At 38.7% G+C, this 16,538-nt stretch overlaps 1 protein-coding gene across 1 annotated transcript in view; it reads left to right on the top strand.

The window, feature by feature from the left end:
* The window catches only part of wnk1b (WNK lysine deficient protein kinase 1b), a 94,468-nt gene that overhangs the window by 27,444 nt on the left and 50,486 nt on the right, over window positions 1-16,538 (top strand). The gene's annotated exons all lie outside the window — the stretch shown is intronic.

The following is a 16,538-nucleotide window of genomic DNA, read 5'->3' as shown; positions in this document are numbered from 1 at the left end:
TATTAGATAAATAAAACGGTGCATGACTCCTGGATTACAGCTTGACACATGCAAACACACCTGAAGTTTCGTAACATTTGGAAAGGTGTTTTTATGGCCGCATTCATTCATATAAATCTAGATAATAAAACTGTACACCTGTCAGTGAAATATGTCCGTGCAAAGTAGCATCAGTTTAACTGGTACATTGTAAAAGATTTATAGAGAATAGAATCACACCTTTGCATTGCCGATCTGTCAAGTTTGCACACAATAAATAATAATGTGACAAGTTCTGGATCAGGAAGTTGAGTTCAGGTTAAGAGGGTTGATTCCCTCTGAGGTCACAAAAGGTTTCAAAAAGTAAAAATATAACGAGGATTACAAATCCAAATCTCTCTAAATGTACAACATTTGTGTTCCTTTTGGCACAGTTTAGCTAGAAATGGATAGGAAACACTACAAGGTCAGGTTTTGCATTCTTTGGTGAGCGGGTGAAGCATAGCAGTGATGTCAGAGGGTGGGGGTTCAGACAGCAATGCAGGCCTAGTAAAAGGTTTGATTTCCTGTGCCCATGATACAGTAAGTGATGTCGTTTGAAGAGCGTCCAATTTGTGAGTTGCAATAAATGTCACAAAGCTCTGCTCTGACACTGTATTTTCATAACTGTTCATGTTAAGTGTTTATCATACTATCAAGAGGTTTTTATCAGAGAAATTGATGATTCACCCTGGACTTCCAACCACAAACTTCATCCACATTAATGCTGCTGTATGTGTTGGCACAGCACTTAGTATGGACAGGTGTGGGAAGTCTTTTGAAGTTGTAGCTCTGATGGATCCTATCATCATACACAAACTTCTCTCTTTGGCTTTGCACAACTCTGAATCGCTGCCAGTCGTCACATGTGCCCCCAGAAGCTGTTTGAACAGGCAGCCAGTTATAATAAAGCTGCCTTATCAAAAACCAAATGTAATCATCAATGCAAACATCCTGCTAGGGCAGCACATTCTTTAGCTCTGTACCCATACATGTACTATGTGTTCCTGAACTTTTACTGTGTGTATATTGTATGTCTTCATACTGTAAAGTGCATGTTTGCCTCATTGTTTCTGCTTGACTGTCTAACTTTCTTACCTACTTTCTTCTTCCCTCTAGCTTCAATCTTTTTTTTCTGACCCCTCATAAACCTCCAGCAGCATGATGTAACAAGTTTTTGTGTTATGTGCACACGTGCTTTTGTGTGTTTTTATCTCGGCCAGAAAGCCTTGTGGAGGCATTTCTGTTGACATTAACCACCCTTTCTCTGTTTGTGCCCCCCTCTCCCCCAAGTTTTCCAGATTCTTCTTTCTTTTTTTTCCTCACTTGTTTGTATTTGGTCCTTATTGAGCTTTTTTATATAATGTGTGTTTATGATTTATTTATATATCTGTAGGAAACAAGCTCTTCCCTTTGCACTCTCAATTTCAATTTGTTCAATTAAAATGCAGATGCAAATATTTGATGGTTTCAGCTTGTCCCATGTGCAAATTTGCTGCTTTTTCTTGTCTCACATTGTAGAAAATTAAATATTTTTGGCTTTTTGGCTTTTGGCAATTTCAAGATGCCTCATTGAGCTCTGAGAAATTGTGATGGACATTTTTTTAAAATTATTTTCTGACATGATTATTTGATTAATAGCAAAATAATGAGCAGACTAAACAATTATGAAAATAATCCTTAGTTGCAGACCTACTGGGATCTGATTTAATTTTTATTTTAATAATGTACTGTAACTTAGTAACGGCTTTCTTACATTAACAGCATTACCTGTTGGGAGGATAGTTTAAAGGGGCAGGAACTACATCCATGCACACTGCTAGCTGTTCAATATAACTGCAGTCTACAGTTGGCCACTGGGAAACTCGACTGCAGCAGCTGCTCAAACGTTTTGGTAGAGCATCACTTTCTCTCCTTACTAAACATTTAAACCTGCAACTTTCATAGCCCTATTCGTTGTACTTTCAGGCAGTCGCTGCTGTACTTTGAGGAATCTGACAGATGAAAAGAAGTATAAGTCTTATTCGGTGTCTCTTTCTTCCTTGGCCTGACCCTTATGTCCTCATATACTTCATTGTATGGATATTTTAAGCAGCACTTGTATTAACTCAGGCTTAGAAATCGTATTATCATCGCTCATTGTTGTCATTGTTGTCATTGTTCCCAAGAAAGAAAGTTGGACATCTTTTATACCTGCCCTCGCATACATATCTTATTCAGGTGTAAAATAGGTTATAGGCACCGTGAAAGTTTTTGTTATGGATCGTGTGTGTGTGCACTCTTGCCTTTGTGACTTTGTACACTGTATGGATTTTTGGAGTTTGTGCGTGTGCATGCCTACATGTGTGTGTCTGCGTACGTGTGCAGTGACAGTAATAGGAGCTCAGCTATTGTACAGGTCTTTGTAAAACTAATTGCAGCCAGATGTACTGTGTGATTAATTATAGGGGTTTCCTTTCAGAGGCGACAGAACTGTACATTATTGTAATTATCCAGCGTTACACTAAAGCGGAGACAGCTGAAATAGCAAACTTTCTTGGTTCTTAAGACCCAAAATGGGTCACAGGTTGAACTCTGATGGGGATTGAGAAAAGCAGTTAGAAATGTTTGTGTCAAGGTAACTTTTGAAACCTGGAGTCCTCAGTAATCTGAAATGTTGTCCTTAGTACTGACATGTAGCACAGTGGTTTGTGGCACTTTCAGGTGTCGGAGCAACATGCAAAAGAACAAATTACTGTTACTGCTCAGCTAATGCTTAAACTTTCTTAAATATACTTTTAAAATTAAAATGTATTATGTGAGTAGCTGGTGCGGTGGAAGAAACAAGGAGCTACTGTACGTAATAAGAACAAACCTTTTCAACAAAAAAAAGATGTTAATTTCATGACTAAGAACTACCAAGTAGTTCTTCCATTTTATGAATAAACCTTTTAACTTTCTTCTTTTATAAAAGCGTCTTTGTTGAAATGTATTAATCAGGCCTTGTGGTTATCTTAGTATAATAGTTTGCTCTGGAAAAGGTTGTTACATTGTGGGTGAATTGGTATAGCAGTCTCATTAGTGAGGCCTCGTTGTCATTATTACACTTATAATTCCAGAGAATGAGGCTCATTATGAAGTTATACAATTCTGCTTTTGTCTCAATTGACAGCTTATTATCAGAGCTGCCTTACCCTCCCACCTCCTCATCTCTCCCCCTCTCAGCCCTCTCTTCCTGAAATCCGTCCTTCGAACTTGTCCTCTCTTACCTCCTTTTTTCAGCTCTCCTTCCCCTGATCAGCCATTAACATCTGCTGCTCTTGTACTTTCCTCTCATCTTCATCTCTTCTTCTGCTCCGCTCCCATCTGTCCTCCTTCCCCTATCCCCTCCTGTTTTTACTTTCACACATTTCAAAATTTCTCTCACTTGTATCCTCCAGATGCTCTTAAACTCTCCTTCCCTACTACTCCTTTACAGCCTATTGCCTCCTGCTGCTCCGGTCTCTCCCCTTGATTATCTATTCACATAAAAATTCTTGCAAGATCTATAGTAAAATTCCCATTCAGCAAAAGAATGCACCTAAACCTGGATAACTGGGTTGTCATCCAGCAGCATCAACACTCCTGTCTTGTCCTTTTTTTTTTTCTCGACAAAGGCAGTGTGTGTTTCAAGTTGATGTAAGCGTTAGACTGACCCAGTCCTTGTGACATTGACATCTCAGTCTCTCAGCAAGGCATTACTGAGACAGAAAGGCACCTCTGCTGTGTGTGTGTGTGTGTGTGTGTGTGTGTGTGTGTGTGTGTGTGTGTGTGTGTGTGTGTGTGTGTGTGTGTGTGTGTGTGTGTGTGTGTGTGTGTGTGTGTGTGTGTGTGTGTGTGTGTGTGTGTGTGTGTGTGTGTGTGTGTGTGTGTGTGTGTGTGTGTGTGTGTGATGCTCACATTATTGCATCATTGTGTCATATAATCTGAACTCCATTTCTGCCCTCCTTGTCTTCTCCTTTTTCCTCCTCTCCTCTTTCTACATCTAAATCTGCTGTAGTTTGCACAGTTGGCTTGACTTTAGCTGTCAAGGAAACCATATTTATTACTGAAACCATTCCTTTTTGGCCTGCACATTCTTGTCTAGTTTCTTTGAAATATTTTGTCAAATGCCACTATTCAAATATGCAGTTTATTACTAATTTTGTATGTGTGTTTATGGTGAGAATACTGTAGATCAGGCACTGTATGGAACATTTCTGCATTGTGTGTCGTCCAAGGAAGAAAGACTTCAGAGGACAAATATGCCCATTTCCTCTTACTGTAACCTCACTTCCGTCCTCACTTCCGCTCTCACCCCTCCTCTTTGCTTTCCTCCGAATTTGTCGGTCACGTGTGTGTGCACAGTGTCTGCATCTGTATAAACCACATAATTATTCATGCATTTATTGTGTCCTTGAAAGTAAAACATATATTTTCGACATTCTTAAGTTTAAATGTGTCCGCTTCAAAGGCAATGAGATAGCGACATACAGTAGAGCAAACGTATGAGAAAAAAGTAGGCTAATGTTTTTTAGCAGTGTGAGCTTTGGCAGTAATGTAATCTCATCTGTGAAAAATTAAACCCCAAAACTGCATGAAACAAAACCACAGTCGCTCATCAAACATACCCACAGAGAAACACACACAAACATGCACACCAACACACACACATTCGTACATCGGTAGCCTGTATCTGTTTAACGTCTCTGATAACCGCGTCAGAGATGGAGCCTAAATCAGTTTCTCTCCCTCATCTCCACTAACCAGATGCAGAGGGAATATAGGCCACTGCCAGGGAAGGAAAAGAGCAGAGAGACATACATGTCTCTACATGGGTACTGAAGGGGGCATAGAGATTGTTGACTTATACCTTTTTGACGTTTTAACTTGTTTGTTCTGTCATATTTAGTTTTTCTACTTCTTTCAAATTCACGTAATTTTCCACTCATTTGTAACTCTTGCTCTGTCTCGTTCCCTCTCATCTCTTTCCACTCTCCTTTTCCCTTGACATGAGCTAATCCCCCTTTTCTGCTTATTGTATAGACGGGACTTGTGGAGTGTTATGTGTTATTTTTTTGCACACGGGTTTGTACTGTTTGTGTTTCATATGTGTGTTTGTTTATATCTCTTCAGGGTTTTTGTTAATTTGCTTACAACCTCAAGGGCTTGTGGAGTAGGAGGACACAAACACTCACACACACATCAGAGAGACCGTGCATGTAGTATTCTTAGTCAGTGTGTGTTTGTGCCAAAGCAACACTGAAAAAATGTAAGCTGACAGTTGAGTACTCTCACTAAAGTGTTTGTTTTAGCCCAAATTATACTGCCAGCATGCGCGAGGGCCCGCTGGGGTCGGAGTGACGTAAATGTCGTCATCAGAGGGTATTTGCATAGGCTCTGTGTGTACGTCGGTGTACCGCCAATTGTTATGACCGTACGGAGTATGCACATGTGTGTACGTGTCCTCCAAGTGGATGATATAAACACACCTACTATGCTCTCATGGGAACGCAGATGTCTGTTCCAGAATATATAATATAATCGAGCCTTTAGGCTGACAGAACATGGATGTTGACTCCTTTAAATATTTAACATGTATTATTAATTGCATGCTTTTACTTTCCTCTCTGTCTGTGACCTAAAAACATCAGAACATCTCTACGGTGCATTTTTCTGTTGCAGAAAAATAACTTAAAAGTAACAAAAATAAAATATTGGGGATTCCCTGTGGCCTATAGGCAGCATACTATGTACAGAAGTAGCAATGTCTGAATGTTTGATTCTGGCTTTGGACCCATGGCCATCTTTCAAAATAAAGGCAAACATTATATCATAGTGTATAAGTATGAGGATATAGCTCTAAAGTAACAAGTCTTTTAATTACTTAATTTAACTTAATTAAAGGTACCCTGCAGAGTTTTCTTACAATACGTTTACAATAACTTGTTTCTCAACAAATCACATTGTGTGTATCCTTGATGCCTCCAATTTTTAACAAATATATTTTGACTTTTACATCCATGGTTGCTAGCTTGCAGTCTTTTTTTTTTATTTTATTTTTTTATCTGTCAATCAGTAGAATAGCAGGAAGCAGGAATGTGTTTTGCATCACCAGCATGCCCGTGCTCACGGACAAGATACCAACAACCCACTTATTAAAACATGGCTCCATAGAATGAGTGGTAACAAATTTTTCAGGCCAATACTGATGTAGGACTGAGACTCTGGGACCAATTATCTCTTAATATTCTTTGTATAAAGTATATACTGCATTGAGTATATTCATGGATTTTTTTTCTAATCAAAACAAAAAATCTTTCAGGAAGCTTTTTTCCCCAAACTTAGTTTTACTTCTAGCTGAAACCAGCTGATCGCTTCAGTCGAGCGTCCGTATTGTTTGCAGCAGTGTACTGAAAAACACAGAGTGCTGATACTTGATTGGATGCCGATGGCTGTTGATGCTCTTCAAGTGAAACCTGAGATGTGCTAAAGTTTAGCCTGGGCGTTAAGATTGGAGGCCTTGATTTAATGGAGTGTAAAGGGATAGTCCTCCCAGATTATGTAATGGTTTTATCTGGGACAGCCCTCTTCCTCTCTCTAGCACTGGCCTAACCGTCTGTTATCTGATCATAAGTTACTGTAACGAGGTCAGGACCTTGCTATAAGACCTCATTTACACCAAGTGGAATCCAGAGAGACATGCACACTGAAACACAACACATAGCAACGCACAGATGTGGCTATATATAATGTTTCCTGGTAATGAACTTGGTATCATCTGTTGGTGTTTAAGTAGGCTTTAGTAGGGATTTTATCCATGATCCTGCTACAGTATATGGGATGTTTCTTTTTGCTCCAAAGCCATACAGACTTGCTCAGTAGTCTCTTTTTTTTTTTTTAAGCATTCATCCAGATGTTGTGGTAGTGAAAAGGATTTAAAGGTCTGAGAAGTAGACACTTTTGGAATGGATCATATCTATGTGTCTGTGATCGGTTTGTTTATTATGTGTTAATAGAGAGGCAGAGGGTCGTACACTATATTAAGACTGCAACCCCCTCCTACACACACACACACACACACACACACACACACACACACACACACACACACACACACACACACACACACACACACACACACACAGTAAATTGTATTCACTTAAAAAGTCTAAAGTTTACGTATGCTTGTAGGATGTGTTTGTATGTGAGAACAAAAGGAAAAAAAAAGAATATATATATATATATATATATATATATATATATATATATATATATATATATATATATATATATATTAGGGCTGTCAAAATTAACGCATTAATTTTTTAATATTTAACTCGTTAAAAAAAATTAACGAAATTAACGCAGCTGTGTTTGTTTACTTCATGTTTTGAGAGACTAGTCACCTCACTCCGCTCGTCATTTCCGGGTGATTCCCGACTGCCCTGCCGCCGACTGAACTCTCGGCTCGTTGGAGATGAACTGCGCCTCGCCTGTAAAGTAGACGAGAGCAGGCGACAGCAGCCGGGGACGGTGACAAAAATCTGCTCTCAAGTCAGACGTTTCCAGCAGCCTTCAGCAGGACTAAGCCAAATTGTTGCTGCTGTTGTTCTGAAAGATATTAAACATTCTGAACTTAGCAGAACCTTTCCTTGTTTGTTTTTTTCTTCATATTTGCAAAGTTAAGTAATTTAGCATTTAAATATCCATTATTACAAGCTTCAGTCTCAATTTAAAAAAGCGATTAATCGCGATTAATTACAACAAATTGTGCAATTAATTAGTTAATTCTTTTTAATCGATTGACAGCCCTAATATATATATATATATATATATATATATATATATATATATATATATATTTTTTTTTTTTTTTGCTCTCACATACAAACACATCCTTTCCAATTCAGACCCCTCCAAACCTATTTAGGATTACTCCTGATAATCTTCTCCTGTATTACTAATATATAATAATGAAGCTGAAGCAAGTAATAAAAAAAGCCTTTTAATGTGACCAATAGTAACCATTCAACCATAAAACTTGGATCCTTGTTTTCTTCACGGGACTTCATTGCATCATTGTTTCCTGTTTGTGTGACAAAGGAGGCCATTGTTGGTTGCTAATCATGTTAATCAAAATCACAATAAATGAATAGAGCTTTATTGTAGTCCTGAATATTGGAACCGGTTGGCTCAGCTGATTCGTTGGACATTGGTTTTAGATTAAAAGCCTCAGACAATGTTCTGTAATGTGAAGGTCACTGATTGACAGATACTGTATGTTGTAACTAAGAACTACTGTGAACCATGGAAGCCTGGCATGTCATCATTTTTACTCATTAGCTCAAAATTTGGGATAATTTCTGATATAATGTGATTTGTTGAGCATGGCATGCTGTTCTGTTAAGGATTAACACTTTCGAGGGGAAGTTCCACTTATTATCGCCAGATTTCCTCTCATTACCTTGGATCAAGACGGCTGGATCAAGAGGCTAAACTGAAGGCTGTGATGTGGGAGAGGAGCAGTTTTTGAAATGCATCCTGCTTGTATTCTGGGGGAATCCTGTGAATGGATAGGGAAAGATAGGAGAGTAGTGAAAAAGGTTAAGGAAAAAGGAGGATGAGAGAGGAGCAATGAGGAGATGGAAGAGAGGAGGGGAGATGAGGCGTGACCAGCAGAGCAGAGGCTAATGACTGAACTGGCACATGGTGTGTGTGTGTGTGCGTTTTGTGTGTCGCACAGCCAGGCACAGAGAGATGAGACAATAGGCTCCACACTGAGTGGCAGGCTGAGATGGCACCTATTGTTCTCACACACACACACACACACACACACACACACACACACACACACACACACACACACACACACACACACACACACACACACACACACACACTGGGGTTGTTATTGAACCCATCTTAATGAATGGGTTTGTTTGTGGTGCCTATTACAAATCAGACAAAGAAAAAAAAATCCTGATCAATATGTCCCTTCTACATTAGATTGATGCCTAATCACAGGTATTACTTTGTGGAATTTGTACACATAATTGCTTTAATTGTCATTGTTACTGCATATAACACCACAGTGTATGTATCTTATCACATTTCCTACAGAAACAACAGATTTTCAGCCAAAACTAAGTCATATTACAACACACACACACACACACACACACACACACACACACACACACACACACACACACACACGTACACAGACACATGGCCCTGGTTACTGCAATATGTAGAGTGGTGATTGATGGGAAACCAAAAACCACTGAAATAGGAGAAAATAAGGAGGGAGGGGCAGGGGTGATGGATAGACAAAGAATGAGCGAGGCAGTTGGAAAGAAAAACAAGAAGGGAAAGAGAGATAAAGCAAACGTGGGGAATATAGGTGGAGGGTGTGAACAAGTGAACTCAAATCTCAGCATTTCCTTCATTTTGCTGAATGTGTATTAAACAATGAGATCAGTCTGCATCACTTTATCCCCCCGACTTTTACTGGAACTTATGCATCCTTTATCAATAAGAATGATTAAATCATTCTTATTGATAACAGATACTCTCCCTCTCATATACTGGCTAACCATAACAAGCTGTGGTAAAGGTCTTGGAGAGGTTCTGGTTGGTGTGTTTAAGTGGTGTGTGTGTGTTTGTGTTTGTGTGTGTGTGTGTGTGTGTGTGTGTGTGTGTGTGTGTGTGTGTGTGTGTGTGTGTGTGTGTGTGTGTGTGCGTGCGCGCGTGCGTGCGTGCGTGCACGCGCGCCCTGCAGGGTTCTTTGCAGGAGAGCGTTTCCAGGGTGTGGGGGGTCTGAGGGACACTTTGGCTACATCACTAATGGAACACACCAGGCCTTTTTCTTGCACTTGTGGATACACACGTGCCCCCTGTCCACCACTGTAGGTCTTTATTGCATATAGAAACAAATCCGCTCATTCACTCAACTGAGAGGCTTAATGTAATCAATTTTCATAGATCCTGAATTTTCTCTTGAGTTACAGACTCAAAATTCAAAATTTGGGTCAGGACACAAAGGTTGATCAGAGGAACATCGAAGTGGGTCAGCAGCACATTCTGGAGAAACTGGGATGAAAGGTTTATAGTTGAGTTTCCAAAAAGGGTTGCATGATTATGGCAAAAAACTTATGATGCCATTTGTTTGCTGCATGTTGAAATAATGATTTTAAGGTATAACTATAAGGTCCTGCACAAAAATATTTCTTTTTTGCAGCTAGTCTTATTATCACTCTTAAACTCCTAATTGTATTCTTCATGTACAAAGTTTACAGTATGTTAGGGTGCAGCTGCAGACCTTAGACAGAGTTTTTGTCTTTTTCATCATTTGGTTTAAAATCAAATGATCTCTAATTCAGCAATATAAGTGTTTCAAAAACTCTAAGAAATGATTCACTTTGTTCGTCACTTGGATTTGATTTTGATCACATACGTTGCACATTTAAATGTAAAACAATTAGAAGAATAACACACCCATCAGTATCACTCAAGTTAATGATATTCAGTTGTGGAAAATCACAGTTATGTATCATTAATGCTGGCACTGCATTGACATAAATAAAGTTATGCGTCGAAAAACTGGGTTCAAGGTTTTCATGTGATTTGAAATGATTACTGTACTTCCCCGAAATATATGGCTCTTTTTGTGAGATTCCCTGGATTTCTCATCTTTTCTTTCACACATAAATTAAGTTTTAATAATGAAATCAGGACAGCAGTTAATTCAAATGTAGTTAAAAGCTCATTTTCCCATGTTAATATTTGTCAGACTATGTGGTAAAGTTTTTAGTAGAATTAAATTTTTTCTTTAAAGAGCCCTTTCTTTGATTTGTACAAAAACATAATAAGAATTGTACAGATCCATGTGATCTGAGGTTATCCTCCAATTTGATGTCCAAGTGGTTATATTGTAGAGTCTGACCATCTTTATAGAGCCAATGTTGGGTTATTACTGTCGTACAATCCATTGCATGTAGCCGTTTTGGCATGTTATTTTGGTAGTTTGAAGACTTGGAGTATTGTTCATGGATGTTTATTTGTAACATTTAGGCGATCTTCTGCACTCAATGAGTCATATGTTGCCCTACTGCTCTGGTTTGAGATTGAGATCTGGATATCTGATTAAGTCACTTCTTGTTTTTCTGCTCTGATTTGTTCAAAACAATATTTTGCCACGCAGCTGAACTGTAAACTGCTATATTAGCATCAAACATAATTTGGAGAAACAGCTGCAGGTGACAAGTTGATCCAGTTATATTTTTATAATGACTTCAATTTAAGGGCTTTAACGGTCAGTTGCAAGGAAGTATGCGGAAAAGGCGTCTTTGTTTCAGTAAATATGATATCATTCAGCTTCCGAATGCAGTTTCATAGACACAAGTACATGCATCCTGGAAACCTGCAGGTATTTTTCCTGGGAAACGGTAACCTATTTACTGGGGAAATACTGAGATCTCACATTCTGATATTCTATACCCGACTGGTAGGATCGTTAACTGTAAAAAACCCTTCAGCATGTAACAGGTTTACTTTATTCTAAAACCTACTTGGCTGGTGAAACAGTAAAGTTTCATACATGTGATTTTACTGCTGAAGCTGTTCTCTTATGGATTTGTTTCCTTTATGTAAACACACATTTCTGTTACAGTATATAATGGAAAGCCTGAGAAACTGACACAGACAATCAAATGCAATTATATATGCTATATTTAGGCTTCCACTGTCCCCAAGAGAGATTAGGCACTTTGGACAACATCCTGTGAGTTTGTGAGTTTCGGTACCCAGAAACTCTAAAGACCATACTTAATAGTATTTGTTGTAATACAGTGGAGTACCAGTTTACCATGTGAGTATTTATTGTCTGAGTGTTCTGGCACTCGCTGTGGTGTCTCTTGTTGCAACCTTCATCCATCTGGTGCTCCTCTCTCGCTGGGGTGCAACAGACCAGAGAAGATGAGAGCAGATGATCACTGAGTGTTAAAGCACAGTGGGATGTGCAGACTAGAGTTGATCGGAGGGTATCAGCTTTCAGATTCTCTGCAGGAAGCTGCATAATGCTTTAACACTGCTGATTCTTGTTCTGCCCACCTGTCTGGCCGCCTAGTTGTGTGTGTGTGTGTGTGTGTGTGTGTGTGTGTGTGTGTGTGTGTGTGTGTGTGTGTGTGTGTGTGTGTGTGTGTGTGTGTGTGTGTGTGTGTGTGTGTGTGTGTGTGTGTGTGTGTGTGTGTATTCATGTGTGTCCTCAGTTGGCTGTTAACAGAACAGAAATAGGGCAGACAGACTTAGAGCTGTCACTTATGCAGGGATGTATAGGGGGCTTCTTTCAAGTCCTCAGATAGGCGAGAGGTAGCTAGCAAGGAAGCAAAGCTGGGCTTAGAGTCCTTACGTCGAAAAGAAGTGTGTATGTGTGAGACTGAGAAAAAGAGAGCGAGGCTTGGATGAAGAGTGAGAGGGTATTTTTGAGTCTGACAAACTCAAGTCTCATGATGTTTTGAAGCTCGGAGCAGAAAAGAAGGGATGGAGAGAAAGAAAACAACCACTCAACAGGAAGGCTCATGCACCATGGATCAAATTAATTCCTTAAATACCCAAATGCTAACAACAATTGTTTTTGTTTTTTTATATAGGCATTTACTGTCTCCTACAAAACATCTACTGTTCTGTATGTGTGAGAGGTGTGTACCCATTTATACACTAGAATAAAAGTAGGAAATAATGATTTGATAATGAATAATAATGGATTAGGAAGCCCCCTTTAGACTTGCTGTCTGCTTTCTCTGCTCACATCTATGGACACACACACACACACACACACACACACACACACACACACACGGTAAGAGAGAGAAAAGTACAGAGAGAGCGAGAGAGGTAGAAGTAATGTTCTAGTGCCCTGAGGGAGGTGTCTAACATTGACATGGGTGGTCAGGGTCTTTTCTGAGTGCTGCTGGGAAATGGAATGTTGGCTTCCAGTCAGTCAGGTGACCGACAGCTATTGTCATGTGACCACCCAGAGTGTCATGTGATCATAATATTAAAGAGAGTGAGACAATGGGAGTTTGGGTTGGTAAGTACATTCATGGATTTTTCTGTCAGTTGCTAATGGGCCATCATTAGTAAAGTGGTTGCTGCAGGATGAAGGGATAAGCTGTTATGGGCCATGACGCACGCACACATGCACTCTCTCTCTCTCTCTCTCTCTCTCTCTCTCTCTCTCTCTCTCTCTCTCTCTCTGTGTTAGTCATATGATATAGGTGAGGCCCCAGGTTATACAATGTGACAATATGAGATCATCACCTCAGAGATTGTTCTAATCTCTGAAGCAGCTCACAAGGATTTCTAATAGCTACTAATAACATTTCAAAAGCATTGCACGTCTTGACCTGGCAGAATTTTCAGTACTGAATTATCGACTGGTTGGTTTGGTAGGTATTGATGGTCAAAGTAGGAATACTACCTGAAAGGGCTGCGTGATATAGCCAAAATCATATTTCGATAACGATATATATCAAGTCAAGTCAACTTTATTGTCGATTCTCTCAAAATATGTGCCAGACGTACAGAGGAATCAAAAATACGTTTCTCTCCAACCCACAATGCAATAAGTACAAAATCTATACAATAAATGTTATATTCTAAATAGTGCAAAGTAAAGCAAAAACAAACCGTATAGAGAACAAAACAAATTGATAATGTGCAATATAAAGGAAAAATATAAAATGAAAAAGTGTGAAAGTGTTCCTGAGTCTTATTATAACAACATATCACGATATCATATCAAAGCATGTTTTCTGGCAATTCAATAAACAAATAGTCTATATGAAATAACCACATGGTAAAGCCTGTTTTTGTATTCTGTGTGAATTAAATACTTGACGAAGGAAAAGTACAGTCTTTTCTCATTTTTATTAAGAACTTGAGTACAAAATGAACATAACATGCAAGGATCTGAATGTTAAGCATTGCCCAAATGGCGTAACTATAGGATACATAACTGTGTTATGTATTGCCCAGCCCTACTACCTGATTTTTTTAGATATCCCCCACTCAATAGTACAACCTTATCTCAGAATTCGGGGATTTGGTGGCACTGTAGCTTTAAACACTATGAATGAGTGATGTTGAGCTTGTGCTTTGTCTGGGACTGTTTGCACTAATATGCCGGATGCTTCTCTAATTCCATATTCAAATTAACGATACAATGTTATCAAAACAAAAAAAACACAGGCTTAACATTTTATCTGAAAGATGTCAGCATATTAATTAATTGAATGAAACGGCGAAACAGTTGAATTGGAGGCAAGGTGCCCCTCATTGGACTTCTATTTAAAACTAGTTGCCATGGTGATAATCCTAATAATGTTGCCAGGAGTAGGTGTCTAACCTCCTAACGTCTGATCTTGCATCACCTTAAAAATACTGTTGCTTCTTTAAATGCAATATAAAACTCTCTCGCTGTAGTCTCACTCTGTGTTTCAGTTATTCTGTCATCTGTACTTAAACAAACAGCCGTTGTGTCAGTCCTGCTGCTCTGTCTCTGTTTTTCTGCAGACCAATCTGTCTGTTCACCTTTCTCTAAAACAGACATTAAATGTTCTGGATGTGTGTCATTATTTCCTCTCAAAGCACAAAGTGTGTTGCAGGTTATTTGTAATATCTCTTTCATTGTTGTTTTAATCTTTTTTTTTCACATCTGGTGCAACCCACTTGTAACTGCAGGTTATCCTGGTTAAGACTTTATATTTTGCATGAAGAATTTAATAATTTACAGAGGAAGTCTCAACCATATTTAGACCTAAATCCTCTTGAGGACTTAGGTTTTGTCACCATATTTTATCGTTGTGAGGCAGCTCTGATTTTGTTTATTTTTGGGTCAGGGATGTGCTGAATGTGTCAGCTATGGTTAGACACAGAGCTGGTGAAGAAACTAGAACAATTAATGTGCAAACACATTCAGACAGAGCAAATAAACACATACACACACTCACTAAAACCCATACACAAGCCTAGCAGAAAACACTAACTCAAAACAAAGTAACGCCTACAACAAAATAGAAATGAATTTTGGCTGAACACCGTTTAACGCATGACACCTTTTACACACACGTTCATGTATAAGAGAACACACTCACACTTCTTCACAAGGTCTGACCCGCCCACACTGCCCTTTGCATCTGTGTTTATTGAGGTATCAGCGGTATAGCTGGAATGCCCATTAAAGAGAGTGGCTGTCTGGCTGTCTTGATAACAAATGTTTCTGGACGAGAAAATTGTCCCAGAAATTATTGTGATAAACGATAATATTGTCGTTCTGTCACCATTTTCATCTAATATACTTTTTTTCTAAAGAATATTTAACACTGGAACTGGAAGACATTTTAAATATCCACAATAAATGAACAAAACAACCAAAAACAATAAATACTATGGACTCTTGGTCTCTGTTAACAAAAAATGCACTGGAATAAAAACCAAACACAATCAAAAACACTAAATATAATGGAAATTTTCCCGGCTGCGATAATTTCCATCTAAAAATGATCGAGCTCATTTTTATTTATCATGCGATCAATTGATTTATTGCATATTGCGACAGGCCTATGTGTGTGTGACATTTCTAAGAAGCTAATCTGGTTGGCGATGACCTCTACTAATAAAGACTTGGTGTGAATGTCATAGACCACAATTCAAATCCAAACAACAAAAAACACAAAGGACACGAGAAGAAGGAGCTGGTACCTGAGGTGAGCACCAGAACGTTTCAGCCAGGGAGGAATGGCCAACTTTGAATCTTGTGTGTACAAACCACATTCAACAAATCCTACTCATTCTGCCTTTAAGACATTCACTAGTTCAAGGCTCTGAAATGTGAATATTTTCTTTTTTTTGTCTTCTCTTTAATCGCTGTAATTTCGTGAGCATAGATGGACACTTTCTTGGTTCCATTGTGGGAATTTTTGAAGGCATACAGTTAACTTCACAGTCAGAATTTGGACATTCCAAAAAATAGATAATAATAAAAAAGTAAATATAGTGCACTATTTAGTTAATCATTTATTTATAAATCACTTTTATAAACCAGTTTGTCACAATTAAGTTCTTACCGCACTGATACAAAGAAGACACATCAAAATGCAGTCTCACTCTAACGGATGTTTTTGGCTTCTTTGATAAGATGAAAGGAGAGTCTACTGTTTCATCCCCATCCACATCCTTCTCTAGTGCTGCATTTTAATGTAATGTGAAGCCTGATAGTACCTGGTTTCATATTTCATTGCATTTGTATTCTAGCAGCATGTCTAGTTGGTGCATCAGTGTGTTTGTTTTGTAAGCGTTTATTCTTCCTCTGCATTCTATTCTCTTTGTATTATTACCTTTCCGCCCCACCCCTCAAACCCTTGTCTCGCTTAATTTGAATGTCATCATGCTCACTATAATAGTGTTGGACTATTAATACAACATGTTTTGTTTGGGTAAATGCCCTCCAGATTTCAGAG

The sequence above is a fragment of the Perca flavescens genome, chromosome 23 (assembly GCF_004354835.1).
Source record: "Perca flavescens isolate YP-PL-M2 chromosome 23, PFLA_1.0, whole genome shotgun sequence".
Classification (NCBI taxonomy): domain Eukaryota; kingdom Metazoa; phylum Chordata; class Actinopteri; order Perciformes; family Percidae; genus Perca; species Perca flavescens.
Note: the sequence above shows the minus strand (reverse complement) of the source record. Positions and strands in the feature narration are given on the sequence as shown.